The 7,111-nt window shown below is 34.9% G+C and overlaps 1 pseudogene; it reads right to left on the bottom strand.

Annotated features, from left to right (window-relative positions):
- Positions 1-1,950: 1,950 nt before the first annotated feature.
- On the bottom strand, positions 1,951-6,423 carry LOC111375211 (annotated as a pseudogene).
- Positions 6,424-7,111: the final 688 nt, after the last annotated feature.

Here is a 7,111-nt window from a genome sequence, read left to right on the forward strand (position 1 = left end):
GTGATTTTCACAATTTTAAAGACAAATTTAGCCCCCGTTTGGCCCCTCTTTTTTCCGAATTTTAATGTTTGGAATAGTTTTTTTTTTTTGAAAAATGTGTGATTGATAAGAATGAAAAGTCTTTGATTTATGTATAATTTTATTTTATGAAAGATTGTGTAGTTGAAAATAAGAGAGAGGGAAAAAATGAGAGAGAGAGAGAGAGAGAGAAGGAAAGCAAATGGGTGCCAAACAGGGGCTCTCTGGTTATGATCAAACAATAAACAGAAATAGAAATCTTATTTAGCAATCACTACGGGAGCACTTTCATCTGGAGCATTTACAAACTTATTTTGATTTTCAAATCATAAATTTCGAGCTCCAAAAAGTTAAAAAAACAAAAAAATAAAAAAAAGAAAAAACTTTCAACATCTATAAAACCAAACTTGAATAAATGTATTAACAATTTACTGAAATTGAGATAGAAAGCTAACGGATCTCTAAAAAGTTAATTGTTCAGCTCCAACATTCCTAGCTCATTCACAATTGTCGTTTCTATTTACAGAATAAACAGAGAAATATAAACCCCGAATGCAACTGTATAGTGGTCACATGAATCATAAATTAAGAGAAAACGCATTAGACATTATCTATGTTGGTTGATGGATTTTAATCATCACAATAGGAAATTAATTTTCCTTTGAAGATTAAAACCATGAAAATAATGATTTTAGTAACCTTGAGATCATTGGATTATAAAATCCTCACACATAAAAGGGGAGATGATAACCTTTTAAAAGAGCTTTTAATGGCCTAGTCATTTGATTCCTCCCTTAGATCTTCTCACTTGTTCTCCACTAAGTGTATTTCCTTTTCAAAAAAGTGAAAAGTGGCTAACTCTAATTCTCATATAAAATGTGCCAATAAAGTGCGTATTTATAATGCCCTATTAGAGTTTGGAAATTGTATAAATTTCCTTGGACTTTATTGTAGTAGACCAATTAAGTCACACACTTTTTATTGGAGTCAAGAGAGGGACCTAACCGAACTCACATGACCCAAGCTCTAATAGATGTTTCCAATTGGATCAACTCTCGACCAATTGAGATACATCTATTAATCCTGGCTTATTCTACCAAAAAAATCGAAATTGCACTATCGAGTCGAGTGATAGTTATAAAAGCGAATTATGATCCAATAACAATATCCTCTGATTATCGTTCCACAAGTCAACCCCCATTTGACCGCCAATAAGTTGAAACTAGCAAAGTGACTGTTTTGCCCTTCAACTTGTATTACCCTCTAAGTCCCACTTTCATAAGGCAAATTCGTTGTGATCAAATCACAATGTAAAGTCCAATGATCTCATCGTCGACCTACTGAACTCAAATTTAATTTGCCTAGGAAAATATCTTAGAGTGACGATCGTTTCATCTCAATGATTAATAGATTCCATTATTGTAAATATATGATCTTTAATTGTTTCGGCCCGATTCCCAAAGCACCGAGATCAATCTTCTATTTAAGACTCCCTCATTAGTACCTTAAAGAACTTGAACTAGCAATCAAAGGTACATTACTCACTTAGGATTTAGGTGACCTGTTTGATAATCAAGTAGAGTCTTATTTTGAACGGTCACAAATGAGTCATCTACGCGGTCCCGTTCAATGTGCAACGAAACACATTATTGTTCTTATTTCAAGATCTAAACAAATCTTAATAAGAACAATACAATCTTATCAACATAAAGAATCCAACTTTATGAACTGATTGTGAACGTCATAATTTTGATTATATCACGAATTGTGTCTTACTATATCCATCGAGTATACAATTTGTGACATCCTATATGATCATGGAATTTTAGATAATCACTTCAAATTATAACATGCAAATAAACGAACGTCAATTCAAATGTGATTTTACAGAACACTACTCGAAAAATAGGTATCAAGCTAACAATCTAGACGTTAACTAAGATCAATCTTGACCTGTTCGGGGTTTGCTCTTTCGGTTTGGTCGTCTTCAAGCTCAACACCTAGCTGTCCTTGGTCACCGGCACCAAATGTTCTGTGAGTGCAAAAGTATGTGCATTCCAGATTATGGAATTCGTGAGGCTTATCTGTACAACCCTTTCTTTCACCTGCTTTAATGATGTCACAAGCTCGGGACTCAAGACATTCACTTGCCCATTTTCCTAAAAACCGAAACCAACGTAATAAAATCAGTAATTATACAATTATAACAAATTTTATCCCGCCATTCAATTATGAAAAATCTAACTTAGGAGAAAGTGTATTGTATAATTAGGTTCCACGGATCTAAGAAGCGAAACGTGCCTGTGCTTTGCTACAAAGGAAACTTCACAAGAAAATCTCAATTTAATCTAAAAGCTTAAACTATTAGATAGGGCCAAATATATATCATATTAAATATTATCTCCAACATCGCCCTCACGTGTAGGCAACCAGGCAGGATTTATATTTTCTAACACATGCACAATTGCATTTAAATGGTTGGTGGCAAGACTCCAACCAGAAACTTGTATAGCTATTAGAAAGCAACTATAAATATGAGGAAAGTAGGATATTTATTCAGATGGATTGTGCTACATGTCTATAATGATTTACATAATGGTTTACGTACATATGATGTTATGCGCTATGATTGGGCAGAATTTCAACAACCACAAAAAAAATTAATAAATAAATAAAATAAAATCCTCCACCAGTTTCTTTTTGATATCTCATCTGTATATAAACCATTATATAACTTCATTATGTCAAGTATTATTCTTATTCAGATATAGAACAAGAAAACAAGGAGACAAAACTGATCGGCAGCAGCCACAATACTATGTCCAAGACTAGATGATTCTCCACACCCGAACGAGTAAACGTCGCCATCATCTGAAATAACAAAGGTCGTATAATCCCCTGTGGCAACATGTACAGCTTTAATATTGCTAAGCGCTTCGACCAGCTTTGGAACTGATTCACAATCTTCATTTCCATGGCCCAAGCACCCATACAGTCCCCAACCCCATGTACAAACTCGTCCATCGCTTCCAACCACTGCAACATGCCACGCACTAGCAGCAACCTCTATGGGTTGAAGATTCAAATTTTGAAACTGTTCTATTAATCTCGGCTGCTTCTCATCCGTTCTTGTGCCATGCCCTAGCTTTCCACCCAATCCACAACCAACAGAATATACAGACCTGGCATGTCACAAACAATTCAGGGTAATTTTCAACAAAATTAATCCTCCATACATAAATGATATGCCAAAGATACATTGGAAGTCACAAGAATAAACTAGCAAAGTTGAGCCCAAATTAAAATAACGAGGAATTTTTCAATTAGCATTTGCATATAAAGAGTTCTTAAGAAACATTCTGCGTGTACTAAAAATGATGTTTCAATATCAATAAAAGAGAAGAGAGCGAGCTCACATGCCAGTGGGTTGACATGCCAAAGCAAGAAGGTAGCAGTATCCAGCAGCAGTTTGAACCACTGATGTATTTTCAAGTGCGCCTAACAATGGATGGGGATCGAGATCACTTGGTTCTGTTTGATGGCCAAGTTTATTGTCAATTCCCCAAGAAAATGTGTAAACCACGCCTTCTCTTGATAATACAGCAGTGAAGAAATTTCCAATAGCAGCTTGAACGACAAAGATGCCTTTTAATGATTCAACCAGTTGAAGAGTAGTTACTAATTTATTTCCTTGAAACCCATACTCAGCTTCGCCAAAGGAGTCTTTTCCAAAGTAATAAACCCGGCCGGTATCACTTATCAGCATTGTCCTATTAGCCCCAGCGGTTGCTTGAATAATTTGAATTCCTTGCAGAGATCTGCACCATAAAAAGTTCCATAAATTATTTCTCTAATAAACCACCTGTCCATTCCCAGGCTTCTATAGTAATAGAAATCAACACCTAATGAGCCGAGGTCGTGATTCATCATCTATTGTACCGTGCCCAAGCTGTCCTGAGCTATTCAACCCAAATGAGTATATGGCACCTTTTGAAGTCACAACAATACTATGACCAGGACCAGCTATTTCCTGCGACTTCTCGATCCTGGAACATCCTTCTCCAGCCAGCAAGAACCTTAAGACTAGCTTCCAGGAACCCCCACATCTTCCCTTCAAATCTAGCCGTTGTTCGTCTGTCATTGGCTTAAATACTGCTCTCTTCTGAGTTCTGACACATATCAAGAGCCACAAGCTCTGATAACGAGAGCATATAATATGGGGCAAAGTGCACAGGCTGCCTGAAGAATGAACATGTTACCTACAACAGGCCATTATGGTGTAAGTATTATGCCCTAGGTCCAATCGACTTTGGACATAAATACTTTTATATATAATTAATGCAATTAAATGGCAGATCTATATTTAATTAATAGACAATTAAATAAATAATAGAGTCCGTAGATTCAAATATTTTAATTTATTAATCTCAAGGAGTTGTGATTGTGAGATACAAATTACATCTGATTGAATCTTAAATCATCCGTGGTCGTAAGTAATAACGAGATACGGATATCGTTATTACGGATAGACCATCACGTGTGGCATTTCTTACTTGTGAAGTAAGTAGCTGATCTCACAAGTTAAAGTGTGGTGACACTTAAATGAACACGTGGATGTTTGTTATAGAACAAAACATTGGAGACCCGTCGAGAGATTCCACATGGATAACTATCTGAGTGTCGGTGGTTAATCTCTAACGTTCGGTAGTGAAATTGGTCCTTTGACTTGAGGTCGTCATGGTACCTTATATAAGGACAGTCATACTTTGGCGGTGTTGGATGTTGCTCTGAAAAGGGCCGCTAATACGACATCGTTCGGGTACGTCAAGAATCGTATGAAGGTTGTGATTGATCAATAAAGGATTCGTCACTCTTAGATAGTAGGAGATTATGATCTGCGTTTCATTCAATTAAGTCAATGATGAAATCCTTGGCCAAGGTGTACTCATAAGTCGAAAAGGAGTTTTCGATTTATATTGACTTAATAGTGGAGTGAAAGATATGATCGATGATCGAGATTGACACAATTCCATATCTCGTAATTGATCGGATCATATTGACGAAGGGATTATAGTTTCACGGTAAACGAACGAATTTGGTTTTGTCATACCACGTGACATTTCCCGTCACATGTATTGCCCTGACACATTGCTAGATGTCAATCAGGGACGGCGAATGTGAATTGATGATAAATTAAAAGGGGTGTTTTAATTTATCAATTTTGATTAGATCAAAATAATATTTCACGTCGTTAGACATCGTGGTCGGGAACCTAATGGGTCACACACAAAAGAGAATTGGAAGATTGCAAATTGCCAATTGATTAATTTAACAATCGTTGGATAAATTAATTAATTGGATTTGTTATTTATATTTTCGAATTACTTAATTGGATTAATTAATTCACGGACCGGGTTTAATTAATTGGATTAATTAATTCACGGACCGGGTTTAATTAATTGGATTAATTAATTCACGGACCGGGTTTAATTAATTGGATTAATTAATTCACGGACCGGGTTTAATTAATTGGATTAATTAATTCACGGACCGGGTTTAATTAATTGGATTAATTAATTATTGGGCCGGACCGGGCCGAGCCTATTTGGGTTTATATAAATACATAACTAGGGTTTGCGGTCCATTAAGGTTTTCATTATTCTTGCTAGCACAAGAGAAAACCCTAGAAGCTGCAATCATTTTCTCTGTGTGGATCACCGTTGGAGGCTGGACAATTGGACAGCTGTGGTGGCGAATCAAAGTTGTGGAACGAAAAGAAAAGCAAAAGGATTGCAGATCTGAAAAAGGTACAATCTTATCACAATTCCTAACCAAATACAATGAGATCTATTGGATGGGAATCGAAATAATTTAATTTTCCGCTGTGCATGTATAAGTAGATTCCCAACATATGGTTCAATCAACAGCATCACATTTTAAAAAATGGGAAGCTAAAATACACTTGCTTCTAGTTTTGCAAGATCTTGAGGATCTAAATTACATCCCGTAAGAACGTGAAGGACGATGGAAGGATTGGAAGACAACGGGAACTTCCCGGGGCTTTTATTTCCAAAACAACCATGCTGTTGCCTTGGAAACTTTGATGCATCAGAGGAAGCAATCGTTTTATCAGGAATGTTATAGTATTGAACACTTGAAGTTTCACCAGCAGTAGCGTCCATGGGCACCGTTTAATTCTGCTGTGCCATAATTACGCAGAAGTGAAGATCTAATCCACTGAAAATTATAATAATGAATATACATTATCACAGAAGTGATGATCTAATGATTCTAATCCACTGAAAATCATAATAATGAATATACATTATCACATTGTTTTTTCATAAAAACTAATTACATATTTGAATTACCTTATAGTTCAACAAGAGATATAGTAACTGAATCAGTGGTACAACTATGTACCTTAAATTATTAGCGGATCACACAACTCTAAGCATCAAGCCTGCGAGCATACCCATGACAAAAATCAAAACATGTTTTTGATAAGAATGTCAAGAATTAAACATTATCGTATGCAAGTAAGTGAAAACAATCATTACTATAAAATTATTTTTTGGCTGGACATAAACACAGGGGAGATTTTTCTATTTGGCCTGTTACTATTCCTTTTTATGGAAATGTCTATATTACCCTTAATGAAATGATTCTTTCTATATTGCAACATATATCCTAATCTTTTAAACATTTTATCTTTCATTATTTCTATTTTGGATGTTTGAATATAAAATCATTCTATGATCTAATAAATAAGAATAATCTGCAACATTTATCTCATATTTTCTAATTAAAGTACTATATTCTTCAAATGGTAAATTTGTATTTTTTAATTGAGATATAATATTCTTTATTTCTTCTAACATTCTTTCTAATAAATTATCTAATCCTTCAATTGTATATCCTGGCATTTATCAAAATAATCATCATGCAATTATCCCTGCAATTCTTTTAAGACCTTTAAAAGATTCATTCTAATTTTAACAAAAAGTTTAATAGTTTTACCTTAGGTTTGATCTATACATGTATTATTAGAATCGAGTGACCTTCGAGCTCTAAATTTGTAAACCGCTTCCTT

Source organism: Olea europaea, unplaced genomic scaffold, assembly GCF_002742605.1.
Source record: "Olea europaea var. sylvestris unplaced genomic scaffold, O_europaea_v1 scaffold1350, whole genome shotgun sequence".
Taxonomy (NCBI): Eukaryota; Viridiplantae; Streptophyta; class Magnoliopsida; order Lamiales; family Oleaceae; genus Olea; species Olea europaea.